Here is a 24,989-nt window from a genome sequence, read left to right on the forward strand (position 1 = left end):
TAAAGTCCTCCTGTTGTGGAATTTACATTTTAATGGAGAGGAAATAGATAACTTATATAAATCTAGAAATAAATTAGCAAAGAAACCAGCAGAGCGAAATATTGGGGAAAAAAAGCAAAATAGTATGATGTCACACAGAATGACCAAAAAAAAAAAAAAAAAAGCCTTCTTTAAACAGAGTTGTAAAGGAAAGCCTCTCTGAGGAAGAAGCTTTTGAGCTGAGCCCTTAGCCATAAGAAGAGCATTCCAAACAGAGAGAACAGCAGGTACCAGAGCCCTGGGGTGGGAATGAATTTGGCATATGTGAGAAACAGAAAGAAGCAAAACTGGCTTCATGGACATGCAACCTGGGTGTTACACATGGCCCTATGCTTAAGGGTCCCCAGTTTAAGGCTCTGCTGTCACCATCATGAAATTCTTAAATTTTTAACAAGAGGCCTCACACTGGTCTTGCAAATTACATGGTCAGTCCAGAAAAGAGGGCTAATATATCTAGAATATAGTGGGGTGGAAGGGGATTGTAGCAGGCAGCAAAATAAGGCCAGCAGTGATATTTCTGGGTATATATGGCTGGCACTGGCATCAGTATACTTTGTGAGAGATTAATTGCACTTTACAATTCAGCCATTTTTGTCTGCTAGGTGGGAAAATGGAAATACTGTTTTTGTTCTATATTTAGCCAAATCCTCACATACAGATGATAAATTCCTCAAGGGTAATGTTGGTGTCTTCTGTGTATTGTGTACACTTCACAGCATCATGTGATTAGATATTCTACAAACAATAATTGCAGCTAAAAGGAATTTGCCTTCTCTTTTAACCCGATCGGGTTTCCTTAGGGAAAAAAATAAGATATTTGGTGTTCACATTTTAATTCTTTCTTTCTTCCCACGGTTATGTTATAGCACCAAATCTGTGTGACCATTTAACAATTAGGTTGAATCATGTAAAATTGCCTATATGCAACCATTTGTTACCTAGAAAGTGGCAATTTCAATGGTTCATAGCAGGCAGAAATTGCAGGTTTATTTAAGGAAGTAAAATAGAAATCTTAGAAGCATATTTGTAATCCCTGCAGGATTACTTAACAGAGAGGGGGAAAAAAGTAGTCCAGGGTTGTTCATTAGAGCACCACAGTGCACACTGCTGTCAGGTTCATGCTGATGGGCTGGTTTCCTTAGTGATCAATCCACATTGCAGCAAGGCCTTTCTGCCAGTCAGCAACTTCTCCTCTCTCCCCCCACCCACCTCCCCATAATGGGGTCTATGGACTGACATCCACTTTCTATACTATGTTCTGTATTACAGCGAGAGATGAGTTGCCAGGAATTACAATGTGAGTGACCCAAGGCCAAGCAGTAGCTCAGACTTGCAACAGGTTACAAGGCTTTGGTCTATTATTCACTGGTGACCTTTCCTCTAGGCGAATCTATTTCCATTTGTGTTGATGACCATGATAATTTGCCAAGTGATTACTAAGTACAATGAATTATGGGGTCCTGTGACAGAATCTGGCCAGCAGAGGTTTAATTGTGTCAAATCAGGACACAATTTCACTGATCAGGACAAAGAGGAGATTTTGTCATTCCAGACAGGTAACGAGCTGGCAAATTCTCAAAAAAAAAAAAATTCTTTTGAATGAGAGGCTTTTGTTGTTTGCTTCTTAATTTATCTTTTGGAAAGGTTGCTGGTTCTAAGCAATCACTGTCAAGTAGCTTCTTATCTGATACTCTTTTGCATTTTAGCAATACCCTAAAATCCCACTCATTTATGATTATTCTACTTGCACATTCCATTTCTTGCACTTTATTGCTTTCTTTGCTTTTCCTTAAATCTTTCACACTTTGAACCACACACCTATCTACACATTTTTTGAGTCAGTAGTGAGATCATGAATTCCATTCTTAGTAACCTAGCAAAAATGAAAAACTCCTAAGAAGTTTTAGTCTTCCCTTCAAAACATTTTAAAATATATTTATTATCCTCCCTTATATTTTCCTGGTAAATCTCCATTGCCCTCTACTGAAAGATGACTACACCTTATTTACTCAACTCTACAATTGTAAAGTATTAATAGAAGAGTATGTTTGACTTTTTCCCATGCTACTGAGGACCTCCAAGTTAAAAGTAAAGAAGATTCAGCTCTTTCGGATATTTTAATCTGCATTTTCTTCTGAACTTTACACTAGCCCTGGAAATATTCCTCGAGTGAATGAAGGCTCTCAAGGAACTTATTGTCTAGTGATGGAGTTGGACAGACAATGACAACAAAATATGTGCTGGATAAAGGGAAGTGCAGATATTTATAAAAGCTCAGGGCAAGGACTCACAACCTGGTCTCAGGGAGTCAGGGAAGGTTTCCTGACATCTAAGTTGAAATTAAACCTATTTTAAGGTCTGCACATGCCTCATTTCCCCTGGGTCGATGCAAATAAAATTAAGATGACTTTCCACAGAGCACCATACCAGGATCCTCCTTCCTGAATTCTAACACCTTTCAGATTTTCTTTCCCAAAGAACTTCCTCTGTTCTTTGTCTACAAAGCGCTTGTTTAAACATTTTATGCTCCTTCATTACAAATCAAAAGTAGTATGTTCTGTGATGATTACATTGGGCACAAAAATCCTGGGAAAAGTCAGTTACATCATAAACTCAAAGATAACTTTTAGAGAAAAAGTACACAAAGTTCCCAAAGAAGCAACTCTCTAATAGTGGGAATTTCAGCTGCTATGGCAAGTGAATGGCAAGGAGCTTCCTCCATATTTCTTTAAGTAGGCAGCTGCACACTTTGCCACCATTTTCTACCTCAAGAACGAACTTTCTTATTTATTCTGAGAATGGCAAAAGTGAAGGCGAAGAGAATGAAGAAGGTAAGGACAATAAAGAGAGGAGATAGAAGAAACGACCAAATTCCTTCCACTTTCCTTCCAAACTGTATATCTGTCACTTCTTAAAATAAATCACATCTTTGTTTCACAACAAACCTTACCAACTGAGGCAGCCTGACACTGTGTGGAAGGAGCATGGACTTTGCAGTCATAAAGTTCTGGGTTTGGATCTTAGTTTTGCTACTTACTAACTGTAATGACTTTAGGCAATTTGCTGAACCTCTCTGAGACTCAGTTTTGTTCAGACATAAAAATATCAATACCTAGCCCACTGAACAGACAAGAGAATTATGGGAGATAACTCATATCTGCTATATGTATGCATTATAGCTTTGGAGTGATCACCATAATGGCAAATTTATACTAGAATATTCTATAAACAAAGGGAACAATTACTATAAAACTAAACAAGGTAATACATACGTAACGGTTTTCACCCTTGAGAGGACTCCTGTGGAATCTTCTCTGCTTGTTCAGTGTGTGCCACCCCACCCGACCCACCCACTCCCCCAAGGCACTCATGTGCCCTATCCAGTTTCGGTGTGGTAAATTAAAGAGAGTGGGGAGAAGGAGTAGAGGAGGAGACCTGGTTCCCTGTCATAAGCTTGTCAGTACTAATATTCTCAGACAAAAGCTATATCATCAACTTCCTTCAAAACATGCAGTAGAAACTATCGCTGTGGGAATCCCATTTCTAAAACTAGACACTACATACATGGGACAAAGAGAAACTCTTGTCCACTTCGCCACTTTGGAAAATATTTTGCTTTACCTCTTCCTGCCAGAAGAAGAAAAGGTACCTCATTGTTATTATGATAACTTCATATTTTATTGTCTCATCAAAACAATAAAATGTTCTTGAAGATTGTTCCTAGGTCTGTTTTTAATCTATACGGGAGAAAATCTTATTGTCGAACTGAGATACCGTTATTGTGATATTATTCTCTCAGTTTCTCTAAAGATTAGGCTTTCCAAATTGAAGACAGATTATAGATCTGTGTTACACAGAATTGAGGTCACACTTCAACCTTTTTAAAGGACTGAGTAACTTAGGAAGTTGCTGAGTCAGGGCCTCTCAACAGTCCTCTATTAAGAGTTTAAAGAGGAAACAGAAAAATATCTCCTGCCTGCTCGCCACTCACCCACCAAGCCGATGGTAAGAATTGTGGTTTCTCAAGACCTCTTTTATACTTAAAGATGACTCCATGAGGGTAGAACTGTTTCTACCATCATATTCATTTTAGTCATCGATCAGTCATATTAAGTTTTGAATGTCCTGTCTTTGTATCATGCTCATAGAGGTAATTTGACCCCTGCATGCTAACTCTGACTCAAGAGGTTAGACTGTCCTCTGACAAGATCGAAGTATTTGTAGCTAGAAACAGACTTGTCAATAAATGGCCTAGAACTTGGTCAATTCAGACTGCTAAGAAGGAAATAAAAAAAGAAAGGGAGAAAGGGGTAAAGGGGAGAGAAAGCAAGCAAGTAGGTTCAAACAGGCTGCCCATTTGAACCTAGGAATTAGAAATTTTATTGTGATTTCTCTACTCAGAAATTCTGTGTATAAGCAGGCTTCAGTTTTAAACCATTCATCTCTCATTTCTCAATCAAAGTCTGGATATACACTACCAGAACAACTATTCGCTGAGGGATTTATTAAAAATTTGCAGGTAAATTCTGTTATGAGACTCATTTTGGCATGATAATTGAGACTGCTGTAGAGGGAAGCTGTCTTGTGAAACACTGCCTCACTTTTTTGAAATACATATCTAGAATTCAAATATTGGAAGGTAAGCCATGGGCATGGTAGCTTCACTCCCTTGAATTTTATCTTTAACCAAGGGACGTTTTAGCCTTTGGCCTCCAATTTCCTCAAATGTAAAGAAGATAAGATACCAGTGTTTCATGTAAAAGATAATTTTCAATACCTATCAACTTTGAACAACTAGTTAGTTTTAAGATTCTAGATTTGCTAGGTTGCATATCACAGCACTTAGTTGTGTTTACAAATATATCCAGTATATACTTTACTCAGACAATTGTTTGAAGAGAAATGTTAAATGGAAGCATATGTATCCCATGTAAATGTAAAACTATAGGTGGAGTAATCATAATTGTGTCAATGGGTACTATATATAATATGGATAAACTGTTGATGTTATTAATATGATTTCATATTAATTGGAGGGGTAAGGTACCTAAAGTTTACTCCCTACTATTCGTCAAGCACTTTATGTTATTTATCTCACATAATCTACATGTCTGCTCTGTGAGCTAGGTATTGATATTTTTATACCCGAACAAAACTCAGAAAAGTGACTTGCCAAAGGTCACAGTAAGTGACAAAACCAAGATTCATATAATCCAAGCTATGTGGGAGGCTGAGATGGGAGGATTGCTTAAGACAAGGAGTTCAGGACCAGCCTGGGCAACCTACTGAGACCCTGTCTCCAAGAAAAAAAAATTTTTTTAATTAGCCAGGCATGGTGGTGCACACCTGTAGTCCCAGCTAGCCGGAAAGCTGAGGTGAGAGAATCACTTGAGCCCAGGAGTTCAAGGCTACAGTGAGCTATGATCATGGCACTGCACTCCAGCCTGGATGACACAGCAAGACCCTGTTCCCTCCCCACAAAAAAACCAAGATTCAAACCCAAAACTTGAATACTTCCAAGTCCATGATTTCCCCCACACAACATAATGCTGCTTCAATCAGATAAGGCTGTCTGTAGAATAAAGATATGGTTTATTCTAAGAGGTTGGAGAAACATAGTTTACGAAGAAGGAAAATTCTTCCTGGTGCACAAACACAGACTTGGCCAATAGCAAGGACCTATCTCATGCTGCAAGACCTTCTTCATATGGTTAGGTTAAAGATAATCAAGCCCAGAAGCCTGGCTGGAACCAGAACCCTGTGCTAATACCTGGAGGACAAGTGGCATGGTCACCATGACAGGCCAGGAAAATTATCCAGAGAGCTTTGTGGATTCCCGAAAAAAGAGAGTTAGGAAGCAGAAAGATAGTGAAATATCTCTGGAGAGGCAAATCAAACACAGAGGAAACTCTGCAAGACAATTTATTTATTTATTTATTTTATTTCTTAATATATTTATTTCTTTTTTTAAAAAATTTATTTATTTTTTATTATTATTATACTTTAAGTTCTAGGGTACATGTGCATAACGTGCAGGTTTGTTACATATGTATACTTGTGCCATGTTGCTGTGCTGCACCCATCAACTCGTCAGCACCCATCAACTCGTCATTTACATCAGGTATAACTCCCAATGCAATTCCTCCCCCTCCCCCTCCCCCCCTCCCCCCTCCCCATGATAGGCCCCGGTGTGTGATGTTCCCCTTCCCGAGTCCAAGTGATCTCATTGTTCAGTTCCCACCTATGAGTGAGAACATGCGGTGTTTGGTTTTCTGTTCTTGTGATAGTTTGCTAAGAATGATGGTTTCCAGCTGCATCCATGTCCCTACAAAGGACACAAACTCATCCTTTTTTATGGCTGCATACTATTCCATGGTGTATATGTGCCACATTTTCTTAATCCAGTCTGTCACTGATGGACATTTGGGTTGATTCCAAGTCTTTGCTATTGTGAATAGTGCCGCAATAAACATACGTGTGCATGTGTCTTTATAGCAGCATGATTTATAATCCTTTGGGTATATACCCAGTAATGGGATGGCTGGGTCATATGGTACATCTAGTTCTAGATCCTTGAGGAATCACCATACTGTTTTCCATAATGGTTGAACTAGTTTACAATCCCACCAACAGTGTAAAAGTGTTCCTGTTTCTCCACATCCTCTCCAGCACCTGTTGTTTCTTGACTTTTTAATGATTGCCATTCTAACTGGTGTGAGATGGTATCTCACTGTGGTTTTGATTAGCATTTCTCTGATGGCCAGTGATGATGAGCATTTTTTCATGTGTCTGTTGGCTGTATGAATGTCTTCTTTTGAGAAATGTCTGTTCATATCCTTTGCCCACTTTTTGATGGGGTTGTTTGTTTTGTTCTTGTAAATTTGTTTGAGTTCTTTGTAGGTTCTGGATATTAGCCCTTTGTCAGATGAGTAGATTGCAAAAATTTTCTCCCATTCTGAGGTTGCCTGTTCACTCTGATGGTAGTTTCTTTTGCTGTGCAGAAGCTCTTTAGTTTAATGAGATCCCATTTGTCAATTTTGGCTTTTGCTGCCGTTGCTTTTGGTGTTTTAGACATGAAGTCTTTGCCCATGCCTATGTCCTGACAATTTATAATTAAGAGCTCAATTTTGCGGTAAAAACCGCTAAATGCTTCAGGCATTTAGATGATAAATCTTTGAGGGCTAGGTTAGTCAGAAAGTCTGTGGTAGGGACAAGCTTCTTAAACTCAGAAAGATGGATGTAAACAGGGAGGATGTTCCTAGATGTGTGGGGCAGGGAAGGGAAGGATGAGTATGAGGGAAGACACAAGGCCAGAAAATGAGTGTAAACTCTTGGAAACACTCTCTTTAAGATTTTATGGACCTAGGAGAAGTGACAGTAATTCAGGGAATTGTGCATTCATTTAACCTAGTCCTTTTTCACCACATAAAATCAGATCAAGGAACATTTTGGAACTCTTCTAGTGTAATGATAGCTATACTTACGGAAGTCTTGCTATGGGCCAGGCACTCTACTAAGCATTTTACTTTCAGTTAATCTTAACAACTACCTACAAGATATAGAAACTTTCAGCTGCCTTCCTTCCCACTTAAACAAAGCTAGCAAATGGTAAAGGCCAGGATATGAAGCCAAACAGCATGGCTCCAGACTGTTCAGCCCAGGATGCTATACCCTGCAAGGCCTGCCACCCAGGATCATAAGTATAGTTTTAAGCTCCTTTACCAAAGGCAATTATGGTTGTTACCTCTCAACCCACAAAGGTTAAAACACATATATTTCCAAGTCCTACTGTGTGCATTAACATAACAAGCAAGAATTTGATGAACATTCACTGTGCCAGGCATTGTTCTAAGTATTTTGCATGCATTAGCTCATTTAACACTCACAACCCATGGGGTGATAATATCTCAGGTCTTACAGGAGAAACTGAGGTTTCTATTGTTTCTATAACTTGCCCACAGCCACATAGCTAGTAAGTGTCAGAAACAGGATTTCTACCAAGTTATGATAAAGGAAACAGAAAAATGCTCAACAGACTTGAAGAACTAAAAAATTCCATATGAGTGAGACAATAAGAAAAATGTACAAGGGGCCAGGCAGGTGACTCATACCTGTAATTCCAGCACTTTGAGAGGCCAAGGCAGGTGGATCACTTGAGGTCAGGAGTTTGAGACCAGACAACATATCAAAACCTCATCTCTACTAAAAATACAAAAATTAGGCAGGCATAATGGCAGGCACCTCTAATCCCAGCTACTTGGGTGGCTCGGGCAGGAGAATCGCTTGAACCCTGGAGGCAGAGGTTGCAGTGAGCTGAGATGGCAGCGCTGCACTCTGCTCTGTTGCCCAGGCTGGAGTGCCTGGGCAACAGAGCAAGACGAGAGAAGAGAAGAGAAGAGAAGAGAAGAGAAGAGAAGAGAAGAGAAGAGAAGAGAAGAGAAGAGAAGAGAAGAGAAGAGAAGAGATGGAAGGAAGGAAGGAAGGAAGGAAGGAAGGAAGGAAGGAAGGAAGGAAGGAAGGAAGGAAGGAAGGAAGGGAGGGAGGGAGGGAGGGAGGGAGGGAGGGAGGGAGGAAGGACGGAAGGAAGGAAGGAAAGAAGGAAGCAAGGAAAGAAAAATGTACAAGGAGATGTCATTTGAACTGATATTTAAAAATGGGTATGATGGGTGGAGGGCATTTCAGAATGAGGGCTGAGGGCTGGGGTGGGAAGAATGCTAGAAGGGCTAGAGGCAGAGAGACCACTCACATTAGGTGCTCAAATAATTGTTGAATAAGTGAGCTGGTGCATGCATGAATATCCAAATGAATCAGCGTGGAATGAAAGCATGCTGATGGTGGTAATGGAAAGCAGAATAACAGAAGAGATATTATAAAGGCAGACCGCAGAATTTAGTAACTGATTGGGATTTTGGAAAAAGGGAACCAGAGAGAGAAAATGTTTAGACTGGGACAAGTTGAACCTGAAATGGCAACCATATACTTTGAAATGTTCCTCAAGAGTGGGAAATGACATCTGGAATTTGGAAACAAGTTCTTTATACACACCTGTCAATCAACTTAGTTTCTAGTGTGGCAAAGAATTAATTTTAGAAAAAAATTAAAACTTTGAAAACACTTTTAGACCATGCAAAATTTTGTAGAACGCTACCTTTCTATATAAGTGAGTTATTTGCATTAAAAAGGAAGAAGGAGAGAGAGATAAAGTAAAACAATCTACTGATAATAAAAACACTGCCTTATTTCAAGCAGTGCTTCTATGAAGTAACCTTGGGATTATATACAAAGCAAATGAGATTTAGCAAAAGTAAATTGTGACTGGACCAATTAGTGCATTTCTTTTTAATGTTGAAGTTCTGGGAACCTGATTTACATTGAGGAGAAATTTGAGGTAATGTTCTGGGAATGTGAGATGGAAATTTCCAGTCTGTCTAAGTCTTTAAGAGGACAGCAGAAGTTGTACCTAGAATTCAATTTTTAGTATAACCTCTTTGAAACTCCCCAAATGTAGGAAGAGTTTTTTATTTTTAAATGCTTAAGATTCTTTACACAATCTATTGGAAAAGGAAAAAAGATGATGATTCATTCTAAAGTAATCTGTTCATTCATCATCAAGTGAATGGAACCATTTTCCAGCAGGTAGCTGTCCTTAAATTACTCACCACCCCACAGTAAGAACAGTGTCTGCAATCGTTACTACACAAAATGTCTGGGAAAATAAGAACAAGAGGGAACTTTTGGCAAAGTGAAGCTATCAGATGATACAGATTGGGAGGCTTTGATCCTGTCGTGATGTGAAGACTTCAGATGTTAATGATGACTATGTAAAACAGTCCAGTATGGAAGCATCTAAGATAAAATTCTTGTAAACTTTTGGCCAGGAACCTAAAACTTGCTTCAGTCTGTGGCTGAAATTTTTGTGCCAAATCAGAAGGCACTTTGCTGGTTCTTTTTTTCTAGAAGGGCCAAATGAGATAGATTGGAAATATGTACTTTGAACAGCCAGGCAGAGTCTCAGGAAGTCTGCCAAACAAGATTTCCAAATAAAATGTTTGGGAAAGAAAACAGGGATGGACTTTGCAGATGCTGGATGGATTCCACCAGCCATCTGTGCAAAGAGTTACTTGGTGTCACATCAGCTGAGAGCTATGAAGTGGCACAAAACTATCAGCAACAACTTCGTTGTTAAATGGGTTCATTTATTTACCAGGCAACCTTTTATTTACCAAGATAAAGTGTCTGAATGTATCTGCCTTTCCTGTGAGAAACAATAGCAACGACCAAAATTATTGAAACATGAAAGAATTTCGGCAATGGAACTACTACCTCAGTGCTAATGCATTAGCAGTTGAAGAAGGCAGATTAATTTACTTACGGTGAGCTAAGTGCATTCTTGGCTCGCAAAAGGGAATCATTTGCTCACTTAAGCCAGAGATCCCATTTTTGACGGCAAATGTCAGTGCGCCTGGATTTCCCTTTGACAGTCTGGCAACCCCACACCCCTGTTATAGTATCCATTTATTTGTCTTATTTTCAGCCAGATTAATCCATTCTGTTTTGACAAGAAGACTGATGGGTAATTGATAACTGTGATAGACACAAACAGAAGAGTTGGATGCTGAATAATTCAGCACTTTTCAGTATCAATAAGAGAACAGGTTGAAGAATTTGTGTCTCTATTTACACTTAAACTAAACTAAGTCAGCCCAGACATTTATGCTGCCAGTCTATCAGAAAACCAAACAGTGTACATTCGGTTTCCACCCGACAAAATGTTTTATAAGCTTGTAACAATATGTGTGAAGCTGCCAGAATAATAAATAGGTACAGCAGCCCATGCATGCTAATGTTATGTTGTAAGCAGTTTTGTTGACAAGTGCTAATACTTCTTTCATACTATCATCAAAAGCAGCTAATACAACAGCCATTATTTGCTGGCTTTCCAAGCAAGACATGATGGATTGTGACCTTAATATGGGTTAGCCGAGTTTTGAAAGTTAAACAACTTGCAATAAATCATAGAATTATTACAATGCAGTTTAATTGGTTAAGGACTGTTTATTTCCTAAACAGGGTGAAAAATTTCTGTTTCGGCACTTTTAATTTGCAAAGTGCATTTTCATTATGAATGGCAGTTTAATATTCTGCTCTTTTGTCATGCAAAATATGCAACACACAGGCAATCTATTAATTGGACAAAAATGCATTGCAAGCGTAAACTATCCTTTATATCATCACTTGTGAGCTTTTACATCTATTAAATGTGTTAAATGGAACATAGGTAAAGACTGTACAACTATTTGCAGGCTACTTCTGAAATTTAAGTCAAGCTTCAAGATGATTTTAATGACCTTTATTTTTGGCAAAATAAAGTAATTAAGTAATTGTAAATAAAAAGGGCAGTTTAAAGAGTTACTGCTTCCTTAAGGCATAGGTGCATATGTTTTCCTGATTCAGCAGTTGCAGGAAACAGACAATAGCACTGTTTCATATTGATATGCCTTGAGAAATGGAATCAGACCTCATGTATTTACTTTTCTCTTTGCCACGGTATAATTTCTAGAGCAGAAATTTCCATTGGCAAATGTGTAGAAATAGGTGAGTAAGGCAGTAGCAAAAAGATATTGCAGCATAGCTCAGCATAACTGAATAGCTGCCTCCATATGCTTTGGTTCAATGATGTGCCTTTACACAGGGCTATTTAGAGTGCAGAAACAGTAACAAAATACTTTGTACTAGGAATGTTGATATGACATATGTTTGATTTTAAGAATGCCAGATCTCTCAATGTGTTCCCGTAAGACTGCTTTAAAATACAGGCAACCTATTCATTTACACAAAACTCTGAGCCCATTTCTCATATTTATTGACACCTGTGTAGACCTTTTCAAAACTTAGAACTTCCACTGATTTCAAAGATTTTCTCTAAATTGGCCCTGATGAAGCAGGGATACTATAGTGCTGTCACTCCAAGTCTCCTTCAAAGATACAAATTGTCAGGAATACAAAACGAAAGTTAGAAGTATACTTCAGACAGGCATTCCATTCACTTTTCCTAGGTTACAAAAGTGTTAATGTGAGAGTGCATTCTGTTGTTTTAACAGAAAAACTAAAGAACAACTTATCATACACAAAAGGAATACATTAAAATAAACTGTTCAGAACTTAGATGATAAAGGTAGAAACCAAAAGTTCTGCAAATTGAGAGAAATTGTTAAACTTTATGTTACACAGTGGCACAAATGTGCTGCAGCTTCTTAGAGATTTCATTCTAAAAGAAGATAAATCTAGTTATAGAATTTTAGTCTGCACTAATGTTGATCATATTCCCTCCCATTTAAATGTCATGCTTACCTAAGCTATGTAATTTCTCTGTCTCAGGAAAAAGAAAGAAATGGGGGAAGACAAACATGGAAATGCAGGCAGAGAGAGACAGACAGGGAGGGACTATTGATATATTCTGTTGATTGTACTTTTTGGCTTCGCTCGTGGTGAAATGCTAAGGTAAGGATGTACTATTCAGTAAGTAATATGGATTATTAAAAATCGATTATCATTAACCATCACAAATGACTACAGTTTTTCACTATAGATTAGAAAGTTTTATCAGGGACACAGCCATGATTGGAAAAACCTAAGTGAACATAACCAAAACTCTTAAATTATGAAGGCAATAAGTTGAATTGATTACAATACTTCCTTGGGTACTTTTCAAAATCATAAATTAACAGACCATATCTTGGATTTATATAAGAATCAGAAGATTTTCTGAAAGCTCAGATGTATAAAACTGAGAGCACATTGCCTATAAACTGAATCATTTTGTTAATAGAAATTTTCAGTTATCAATTTCAACTGACTTTCCCCCATATTATAAAAAATTCAAACCTATAGAAAAGTTGAAATAACTTTACAATGAATACCTGAACACCCATCATCTTGATCTACCATTTTGCTACACTTGCCTTTGCATATACCTGTCCATATTGCCACCCATCCATCAATCCATATACTTTTTTGATGCATTTCAAAGTCGGTTACAGCCATCGTTATATTTTTCCAGAAATCCTTCAGTGTGCTTATCATTAACTAGAGGGCAAAATTTATTTACAGTTCTTTTTTTCTTCTGAGGAGAAATCTGCATATCATGAAATGTACAAATCTTACGTGTGCCATTTGATGAATTTCAGCAAACTTTTAATGAGTTTCAGCCACATAATGAGCTCTATTAGATATTGACATTAAATGAAATCCAGTGAATACAGAAGACTCAAACACTCTATTTTCAAACTACTCACCACTGTTAGACTGAGCTAATCTACAGGGCCACCTCCTACTTAGGACATTCACTTTTGCAGGTCTCAAGTTTATTCTGTTTTGCTAGGAAAAATAGTTTATATAATTGGGCTCCATCAACAATTATAATACTACTTGTTGTGAACCTATTACGTGCAAAGCATTTCACTGAGTGCTGTGAAGAGCATAAGGAGCCTTAAGATATAGAGTCCAAGATATGGAGTCCATCAAAGAGCCTGTGGTAAAAACTGTATACTACCAACTGAAGTGGGATGATACAAGATTATATACTTAGAAACCAAGTGAGTAAGAGAGAAAATGCCAGGGGTGTTTAGAGGAAAGTGATAAGAATATCTTGGCATGTTACGGGAGGGCTCCCTCAACTTCATCTTTCACTTTTACCTTGCTGGCTTGTTTTCTTTCCTCAAACACACAGAGCTTGCACCCTCATTGCAGACTTTGTAGTTGTTCCCCCTTTGCCTGCTTTGCAATGTATGACATCCCAAGAGTCTCAGATGATGTAGATGACATCTACATTAAGCAGTGTTTCTTTTCATCTTACTCCATTTTTATGACACAACATTTTCTCTTTAGTGTGCCCATCACATGAAGAAGACAAAAATCCTGCAAGATTTTTCAGCGTAGCTCAGTTTATGAAAGTATACCTATGGATTGTAAGCCTTGAATACTTTTGCACAGTTTAACTTGGTATGGCTTTTGCATATATTATATAATTTTATCCTCACAATAATCTGTGAGATCCGCATCACCTATACATAAAGAGAACTTACACACACACATACACACACACACACACACACACACATATATATATATATATAGCCTATTTAGGCATACTTCAGAGATATTGTCAGTTTGGTCCCAGAGCACCACAATAAAGTGAATATTTCAATAAATTGAGTCACAGAAAGTTTTTCCAGTGCACATAACAGTTACATTTACACTATACTGTAGTCTATTAAATATGCGATAGCATTATGTCTGAAAAACAATGTACATATTTAATTTAAAAATAATTCATTGCTTTAAAATAGTAAGGAGCATCTGGGCCTTCAGCAAGACATAATCATTTTGCTGGTGTAGAGTCTTGTCTCGAAGTTGACAGCTGCTAACTAGTCAGAGTGGTGGTTGCTGAAGGTTGGGGTGACTATGGCAATTTCTTAAATAAGAGAACAATGAAGTTTGCCACATCAATTGACTTCCTTTTACAAAAGACTTCTCTGTAGAATGCGATGCTGTTTGACAGCATTTTACCTACAGTAGAACTTCTTTCAAAATTGAACTTAATCCTCTCAAACCCTGCCACTGCCTTCTCAGCTAAATTTATCAAATATTCTAAATCCTTTGTTGTCATTTCAAGTGTTTAAACCACCTTCACCAAGAATAGATTCCATATCAAGAAACCACTTTCTGTGCTCATTCATAAGAACCAACTCCTCATCTTTTCAAGCTTTATCGTGAGATTGCAGCAATTCAGTCATACCTTCAGGCTCTGCTTTTAATTCTAGTTCTCTTGCTGTTTCCATCACTTCTGCAGTTACTTCCTCCAGTGAAGTCTTAAACATCTGAAAGAGTTGGAATCAATTTCTTCTAAACTCCTGTTCATTGTTGATATTTTGACCTCCTCCCACAAGTCACAAATGTTCCTATTGGCATCTAGATTGATGAATCCTTTCCAGAAGGATTTCAAGTGACTTTTCCCGGGTCCATCAGAGGAATCACTATCTTTGGCAGCTATAGTCTTTCAAATGTATTTCTTAAATAATGAGACTTAAAAGTTGAAACTACTCCTTGTTCCATGGGCTACAGAATGGATGTTGTGTTAGCAGGCATAAAAACAACATAAATCTCCTTGTACATCTCCATTAGAGCTCTTGATGACCAGGTACATTGTCAAGCAGCAGTAATAGTTCAAAAAGAATCCTTTTTTCTGAGCAGTAGGTCTCAACAGTGGGTTTAAAATATTCAGTAAACCATGCAATAAACAGATATCCCATGATTCAAGTTTTATTATTCCATTTATAGAGCACAAGCACAGGAGATTTAGCATAATTCTTAAGGGCCCTAGGATTTTGGAATGGTAAATGAATATAGGCTTCAATTTAAACTCATCAGCTGCATTAGCCATAAAAAAAGAATCAACCTGTCCTTTGAAGCTTTGGAGTAAGACATTGACTTCACCTCTCTAACTATGGATTTCCTAAATGGCATCTTCTTTCAACAGAAGGCTGTTTCATCTGCTTTGAATATTTGCTGCTTAGTGTAGCCACCTTCTTCAATGATCTTAGCTTGATCCTTTGAATAACTCACTGCAGCTTCTCCATTAGTACTTCCTGCTTCACCTTGCACTTTTATGCCGTAGAAACAGCTTCTTTCCTTAAACCTCATGAACCAAGTTCTCCTACCTTCAAACTTTTCTTTTGACACTTCCTCACCTCTGTCAGCCTTCACTGAATTGAAGACAGTTAGGGTCTTGCTCTGGACAAAGATTTGGTTTAAGGGAATGTTGGTGGTGGTTTGATCTTCTACCTGACTGTAAAACCTTTTCCATATCAGCAATAAGATGATTTCACTTTCTTATCATTCGTGTGTTCACTAGAGTAGCACTTTTAATTTTTTAAAAAATGTTTCCTTTGCATTCACAACCTGGCTGCCTGATGCAAGAGGCCTGGCTTTTGGCCTATCTTGGCTTTTGATATGCTCCCTCACTAAGTTTAATCATTTCTAGCTTTTGATTTAAAGTGAGAGATGTGCAGCTCTTCCTTTCACTTGTACACTAAGGCACAATTGTAAGGTTATTAATGGGCCTATTTCAATCTGGTTTTTTTTTTTAACCTGAGGAAAGAGGGAGGCCCAAGGGGAGGGAGAAAGACAGGGGAACAGTTGATTGGTGGAGCAGCCAGAAAACACATATAACATTTATCAAATAAGTTCACCATCTTCTGTGGGCGCAGTTGATGCCACTGCAAAACAATTACAATAGTAACATTGATATAGTTTGGATATTTGTCCCAACCCAGATCTCATGTTGAATTGTAATCCCCGTTGTTGGAGGTGAGGCTGGTGGGAGGTGTTTGGATCATGGGCGTGGATCCCTCATGAATTCGTTGGGCCATCCCATTGGTGATAAGTGAGCTCTCATTCTGAGTTCACACAAGATCTGGTCATTTAAGTGTATAGCATCTCTCCCTCACCTCACTCCTGCCTTTTTCATGTGATGTGCCTGTTCCCCCTTCGCTTCTGCTATGATTGACAACTCCATGAGGCTTCACCAGAAGCCAAGCAGATGCTAGCATCATGCTTCCTGTAAAGCCTGCAGCACCATGAGCCAACTAAACCACTTTTCTTTATAAATTATCCAGTCTCAGGAATTTTTTATAGCAATGGAAGAATGGCCCAATACAAACACCAAAGGCCACTGGTCATAGATCACTTTAATACATATTATGATAATAATGGAAAAGTTTTGAATATCGCCAATTACCAACATGTGGTACAGACATACGAAGTGAGCACATGCTGTTGGAAAAATGGTGTCAATAAAATTACTTGATGCAAGGTTGCCACAAACCTTCAAGTCATTAGAAAAAAACAAAATGCCATATCTGTGGAGCACAATAAAACAAAGCACAATAAAACAGGTAAGCCTATATGTATATATAGAAAGAACTTGCAGAAATAAAATCACTGAGCCATAAGTTACAAATAAACTGAAACTCAGGAATTTTATTTCTCCAAGTTATCAGCAGATCTTAATAAATACCAGCTATCACTTTTGTTTCTAGAGGGCTGAGACAAAGCACTATTCACTGTAGCAACTTGTTGAAATCCTCATATTCCTTCGCCTCCTCTTCACCATGCAACCCTTGCTGCAACCACTGCTCCCATAACTCAGTATTTCATCAGCCTTGTAACATTCATGACAACGTATATTCGGTCTTGGGGAAAAGTAAGATACAGGCTTTAAAAAATATAGGTATTTCAAAAATGTTACCAGCATGCTAACATCTTCATAAAAATTAAGGATCCTTGAAGTGTCAAGTTGAATAATGCACAAACAGGCTCAATATCAAGAAATGAGAGATAAACTTAGGTACCTATTATTTTCATCGGAGTGACCTACTCCTTTGAAAAGGCCATTTTAATCCCAAATTTCTATTACTGTTTATCAACCAAAAACATTGTTCAGTAATGCCTCATCACTATAGAAGAGTTGTCCCGACGCTTCTCTTTAGGAATCATGTCAATTTGAGTTATAGTACATGCTAGTTAGATACAGTTGCTGAGGACATTGGATCTTTTCAAAGATGTCCTTAAATGCTATGCAAGAGAGTAATTATAACATGCTAATTTGTAGATTCTCTATTTTTATGTTCCTTGTTTATGCCTCTTATGTGGCCTTCGGCAGAATTCTGTTACTTATCAAAATCACTTCTGTGTCCAAAATCCCATTCTTCAGTACTAAAAACTGTATAATTTTTAAAATTAAAATAATATAATTTCCTATGCAGTATTTTAGTCCATGCAAACTTTAATTACTTCCTGTTAATATATTTTAAAAATATTCTATTACTCCTTGATCCCTAACTACTTTATACAGGAAGGCAAATGAATTTATTAAGATAAGGGAAAAAAATCTTGTACTTTTTGTGAGTTATGCAAGAATCTTATGTCTAGAGAGCAAGAAATATATCTGTATGAATTTTTTTCATTGCAACTATGGGATCTTTCTCACAACTTTTTAGTAAATTATAATTCCATTACTTTTTATTCCCCAAGGATGAAAAAAATGCACTTCATTTTTTGACAAAACAAATAAACATCCTGAGTTGATAAAAATATCAATTACAAAAGTGTCTACCCTAAAAGTCACATTCATTTTGTTTGTTATTGCAAGTTATTAAAAGGCTTCCAGGCATGCATATAAAACCTGAAAAACAACAGTCGAATCTATCATATTAAATTAAAATCCCTCCATAAAAAAGTAAACCCAAGTAGTTTATCAGTTAGGGAATGCCATGCTGCCCCAGAAGTCAATACAAATAAGACTTTATTAAAACATAACTAAAATGAAGTTCCACAAGAATCCTCCATGGGAATTGTTCTGCCTCAAATTCAAATGTGGAGAGTAAAAATACATCAGCTGACCTTAATTCCTTTAAAGTAACAAAGGAAGAAAAGGGAAACAAATTCCAAGGCCAACAACTGAAATAACACTTGAGAAAATATAGCCTCACAAAGGTATATATGGAAAAATAACTGCGCTGCAAGTTAGACAATTCTCTGCTTTCAAACAATTTATGTTCTTTAATATTTGTACTAGTGGTAAACTTCTTTGACCATTTGTCTGATACCTAATGTACCTTCTTAAATGAATGCTTACAGTTCTGTGTAGCTGCCATGAGTTGGCAATCCAGCTCATTTTCTTCTGTCTTTAGTTATTCTGTATTACTTGCCATATCATTAAACATTATTTTCATAAGAGTTCTCTATTTTCTTCCCCAAAGCAACATATAAAAAATTCAAAGGGTGTGCTCAGATTTGGACAATCGGGTTGTAGTACAGATACGATAGGCTTCCAGTTATACACAGTTCCCAACATGTTAGTTATATCTCTAACCAGATAAACAAGTGTTAACACATTCCATCTGAAAGTTGTCGTTCTACATTATCATGTTAAATGTCCACAAATTATTTCATGGAATGGATGTCCCAAAATATATTATTTGAATAATCTATAACTGGACATTTACTTAGTCGCTAATATTTTGTCTAAATAATGTCATGATAAAAATTCTTTAGCTCTTTGAACATCCATCCAGATATATAATTATTAGAACATTAATATTTTCAATATTTAAACCAAAAATACAAACCAAAGATCATGAACAATGTTCATAGTTACATAAGAAAGCATTTTTCCAGATAGCTAGATAAAAAAATTTTCCATTATTACCTTCAGCCTTTTTTATGTACCTAGTGAACTTACTTCTTTATGTACCTAGTGAACTACAGAAAGCAAAGTAATGCAAATGTCTTTTTAGTAACTGTTCGATTCACGTTGGAAAGAAACTACCTTCCTAATAAACAGGGTGCAGTATTTCAGATTATCTCCCAAATATCGAAGATATCGAATGTCTTCTTCAAACACAAAAAGGGTATTATGTATTAATGGTGACAGGTGTTTGAGGACATATCAGTATACTGCCCACATAAAATTATTCTGATATTTACCTGAGAAATGAACCCATATGGAACAACTTCATTCAACACCAAGATGTATCTTGACACCCTGTTGAGATACATACAACACTGATTAATGTTATGAACTTTTTACAGTTCCTCCTTTTAAAGAAATAAAAATTATGCAGTCTTTCCTCATAGCAGCAGTTACTACAACATCCTGAATGGAAAAATTTGAGAATTTTTCATGGGAAAACTTTCTATGGGGTGAAGGGAAAACATGTGTTCTTTCCTAGCTTTATTTCTAAAGGGAAACTGTCAAGATTTTTCATTGGCCCATCTTCCATCTCATTATCCCTATCTTCTGAACACCTGTGGCTTCATGGCATCAATATCTATTTGGAGGCTACAACAATTTAAACTAATCTAAACTAATTCCAGAAAGAGTAAAACAGTAACATTTTATGTTGCATGTAACAGTGAAAATATTGGGAAGGAGGTGAGGAAGATTTGATGTGTGTGAGTGGCACAGTGCCTAGCTTTGTCCATGCTTCCTAAATGTTTCACTGAGCTCAGTAGGTTTACATGGCTTTAAAAGAAACTAAGGAGCCCATACATATCTTTGCTTTTATTTAAATAATCTTTAAAGTTCATTGAGAACTGTTTGTTAAATATGGCAGACTGTTAGACATGACAGAATCTTCTGAGACTTCACAAAAATAACAGAAATGGTATTTTTTGAAAACATAAACCTATAAAGACAAAATGAATGGGAGAGAAGACAACAATGTTGAGAGACATCAGGAATTTGAAAAACACAAAACAAGTGAAAAAGTGGAGCTTATAACTTACGTATCTGCAAAAGAGAATCTTACGAAGTAGGTGGATTCACCCAACAGAATTCCAGAAAGACTCCAGACTCAGAAGCACTGGCTATCTTGGAAGGCAGAATAGTAGAAAGTTGGAAGTTTCTGAGTACACAATTTCCTCCTCCATAGGAGATAGAAGACTTATTTCTAAAACTAATTCAATTAAGAACACTCTAGGTTGAGAATGATTAATGGAACTGAAAACATGAGAAGAAATGAAAATCTGCCCCTCCTGTCCTTAGAATGGTTACCTGCCAGTAACTTACCTTTCAAGTGGGAGATTGTTTTCTGAAGAAACTAAACAGCCCTAGAGACAAGAGCCTCAAATACTAAAATTTGGAAGTCCTCAAACAAAAACTCCAGCTCCAGTGAAACCCCTCAATTGACAGCCCCACCTCCTTCATGCATACCCACGAACACACATCTTCCAAAGAGTTCTTTAGGGATTTGGATTTAAATATGAATAGATAGCCTAGAATTACCTAGATAGCCTACATGCTTGAGGCAAATCTCTAACATGAATAAGATAAATCAAAAGAGAGAAATAGAAAAAAAAGAACCCACAGGAATTAGAGACACATTATCACTAATGATCTAGAGATCTAATGATCTGATCTAAAGATACACCTGCATTAGATGGCAGAAGAAAACTGGAGAAAATCTATAATAAATATTCTCAGAGAATTAAGAATAGATATTGGATTCTTATAACAAGAACAAGGCACTAATAAAAAATGACCTATAAGAAAACAAGAAATTAAAATATTCTATAGCAGTTTGAAAGATAATGTTGAGAAGTTCTGCTAGAAAATAAGGCAAAAAGAAAAAATGTAGAAAATATAGGAACCTATAACAATTAAAGATGTCTTCCTAATGCCCAAATAATAGGAGTCCCTCCTTCAAAAAAAAAAAAAAAAAAAAAGAGAGAACAGAAAAAATTGTCAGAAAGAAGATTACCAAAGATCTAACATTAAAAAAAAAAAAAAATCAATATGGACCAGTTCCATATTAAAAGGATTCACCAAGTTCTTTGTAAAATACATAAAAAGAGACTCATACCAATGTACATCATCATGGACATTTATAACTCTCTGGGGATAAAGAGAAGATCTTAAAATCCACACGAGAAGAAGAAGCAGGCTAAATAGAGAGCACTGGGAATCAGAATACCATTGCTCACCTCAAAAGCAACATTGAAAACCAAAAGACTTGCTTTCAAAATTCAGAGAGCATGATAGAGACATTTTCACACATACAAGGATTCAAAATATTTACCTCTTATAAACACGTTTTAAAGGAAAGTACTAGAATATTGCATTGGCAAAATAATGGAGCAAACCAAGAAAGAGGAAGATCCAGAAAGCAGGAAATCTAACATAGGAGGGAAGCACAGGAAACTCCCAGCATGATGACTGTGTTGTAGGTCTAGACAGTCTGGATTAAAGGTCACAGGAAATCTCCAAGTTCCAAAAGACCAGAGCTGTGAATGGGTTACAAATGTGGGGAAACTGGTTCTCTCATCCTTGGAATGTCTGGGTGGGGCCTGGAATGGTCAGAGTCCCAGGCCAGTGGCCTCAGGCCTTTAATTCCATCCTCTCATTTCTCACAAAGAACCATAAAAATATTATTTTCAATGTGTGCCATGACACAGAACATACTGAAAAGCATTCTGATATATTCGTTGATGTACTGAAACACTCAGAAAATATGATAGGCTTTTAACAGATCTGCTGAGAGCATTTGAAAAACTCATGGATGATTACTGTGGCAGACAGTGGACTGATACCTAAAAGCCATTCACAACCCTCTTTTCCTTCGAGTTCTTTAGGGTAGGGACGGAAAACCTGAAGTGCTGATTTTTCCAAACTCCATTGTGTCTAGATGTAGTCATGTGACTTAGTTCTGGCCAATGAGATGTGGGTAGAACCTGCTGAGCAGAGCTTCTGGAAAAGCAGCTAATCATGAGCGTGGAGCTAAGACTCATACACTAAGAATGGAGGAACAGGAAGTGGAAGGAAGCCTGAGTCCTTGGTAATACTGAGGTGTCTTCCCCTCATGGTTAAAAGTGGCTACGCTATGGCAAATAATCAATATCTAAAAGTGATGAGTCAAGAGATAGAAATATTAGAAGACTATTTAGAAATATGGAGTTAAATATCAGAAGAAACAGATCTTTGTGCATACTTGTTGCCTTTGAGGTATGGGGAAGGGTGAGAAAATGACATGTTTTCCATTATGTATTATTTAGACTTTTAAAGCTATGTGCATGTATTACTCTGATAAAACAATGTTAATTTAAAGTACTCTAAGTTACCAAAAAAGCAAGAGATGATAGCATTGAAATGAAATCCTGATGTCAAAGTCTCAAAAATAGCCAGTAGAATTTACATATTCCTCAAATCAGAAAAGAATAAAGGTTTATTTCATAAATGGACTAAGACACACTTAACTAGATCCTTTTTTTTTCTTCTAGTTTCTGTCACAGTTACTGTGAAAATCTAAATGTTGAAAAATTTAAAAACTTTTTTATTATTATACTTTAAGTTCTAGGGTACATGTGCACAATGTGCAAGTTTGTTACATATGTATACATGTGCCATGCTGGTTTGCTGCACCCATCATTTGCATTAGGTATTTCCTCTAATGTTATCCCTCTCATAGCCCTCAACCCCCCTACAGGCCCCAGTGTATGATGTTTCCCTCCCTGTGTCCATGTGTTCTCATTGTTCAACTCCCACCTATGAGTGAGAACATGCAGTGTTTGGTTTTTTGTCCTTGTGATAGTTTGCTGAGAATGATGGTTTCCAGCTTCATCCATGTCCCTGCAAAGGACATCAACTAATCCTTTTTTATGGCTGCATAGTATTCCATGGTGTATATGTGCCACATTTTCTTAATCCAGTCTATCACTGATGGACATTTTGGTTGGTTCCAAGTCTTTGCTATTGTGAATAATGCTGCAATAAACATACATGTGCATATGTCTTTATAGTAGAATGATTTATAATCCTTTGGGTATATACGCAGTAATGGGATTGCTGGGTCAAATGGTATTTCTAGTTCTAGATCCTTGAGGAATCGCCACACTGTCTTCCACAGTGGTTGAACTAATTTACACTCCTACCAACAGTGTAAAAGTGTTCCTATTTCTCCACATCCTCTCCAGCATCTGTTGTTTCCTGACTTTTTAATGATCACCATTCTAACTAGCGTGAGATGGTATCTCATTGTGGTTTTGATTTGCATTTCTCTACTGACCAGTGATGATGAGCATTTTTTCATATGTCTGTTGGCTACATAAGTGTCTTCTTCTGAGAAGTGTCTGTTCATATCCTTTACCCACTTTTTGATGGGGCTGTTTGTTTTGTTCTTGTAAATTTGTTTGAGTTCTTTGTAGATTCTGGATATTAGCCCTTTGTCAGATGGGTAGATTGTAAAAATTTTCTCCCATTCTGTAGGTTGCCTATGCACTCTGATGATAGTTTCTTTTGCTGTGCAGAAGCTCTTTAGTTTAATTAGATCCCATTTGTCAATCTGGGCTTTTGCTGCCATTGCTTTTGGTGTTTTAGTAATGAAGTCTTTGCCCATGCCTATGTCTTGAATGGTATTGCCTAGGTTTTCTTCTAGGGTTGTTATGGTTTTAGGTCTTACATTTAAGTCTTTAATCCATCTTGAGTTAATTTTTATGTAAGGTGTAAGGAAGGGATTTTAAAACCAATTTTTGTTATAAAAGTTGAGCTGTATTCCCAATGGGAGAATGTCTTAGTTCAGGCAGCTATAACAAATTACCATAGTTGGGGTGGCTTAAACAATAAACAGCTATTTCTCACAGCTGAGGAGGCTGGGAAGTCCAAGATCAAAGTGTCAGCAGATCAATTGTCTGCTAAGGGTCAGCTTCCTGGATTGCAGATGGATGGCATCTCTTTGTATCCTTATATGGCAGAAAGCGGAGCAGAGACAGCAAACTCATATTTCTTCTTATTAGGGTATTAATCCCATTCATGAGGGCTCCAACTTTATGAATAATTAATTCCGAAAGGCCCCACCTCCTAACCATTACGTTGGCATTAGGACTTCACTATATGAATTTTGCAGTGACACAAACATTTAGTCCATAACAGGGGGGAAGAACAAATAAACTAAGTTGAAAAGTTTTCATTAAATATGAAGAACAAGACATTGTTTAGTCCTGGTCAAACCGGAAGCAGTTTATTTTAGCAATAATTTCAGTATTTCCAAGACTTATAACTTTCTCCTTTGTCTTCTGAATCTAGAAGTAGATGTCATTTCTAATTTAATAATCCTTTTTTTACTCTTAAATTTATGCATCGATAACTTTATTCTCCTCTGTTCATTTTAATCCAATGGAATTCCTTGTGTCACACACAATTGGCATTTCAACTTACTTCATTTTAGGAGATTATATAACTTTAGGTCTTGCACACTGAAGGTACTCAATAAATGTATGTAGAAAATTTGGCCGTGCAGAGCAGATGCATATTGAGGCTATTACCTAAGAAAAATTTAGGCAGAGGAGCACCTCACCGTCTTAGGAGGGATAGTTGGGTCTCTTATGACAATCAG

At 37.1% G+C, this 24,989-nt stretch overlaps 1 protein-coding gene across 3 annotated transcripts in view; it reads left to right on the top strand.

The window, feature by feature from the left end:
- The window catches only part of LOC105491963 (KIAA0825 ortholog), a 473,971-nt gene that overhangs the window by 374,877 nt on the left and 74,105 nt on the right, over nucleotides 1–24,989 (top strand). Inside the window, exon 23 of one of the 3 annotated variants that reach the window (XR_011624178.1) lies at nucleotides 12,418–12,540. The exons of the other annotated variants lie outside the window; for them this stretch is intronic. The gene's annotated coding sequence lies outside the window, so the exon portion shown is untranslated. The remainder of the gene's footprint in view (nucleotides 1–12,417; nucleotides 12,541–24,989) is intronic. 3 annotated transcript variants of the gene reach the window in all.

The sequence above is a fragment of the Macaca nemestrina genome, chromosome 6 (genome assembly GCF_043159975.1).
Source record: "Macaca nemestrina isolate mMacNem1 chromosome 6, mMacNem.hap1, whole genome shotgun sequence".
Classification (NCBI taxonomy): Eukaryota; Metazoa; Chordata; class Mammalia; order Primates; family Cercopithecidae; genus Macaca; species Macaca nemestrina.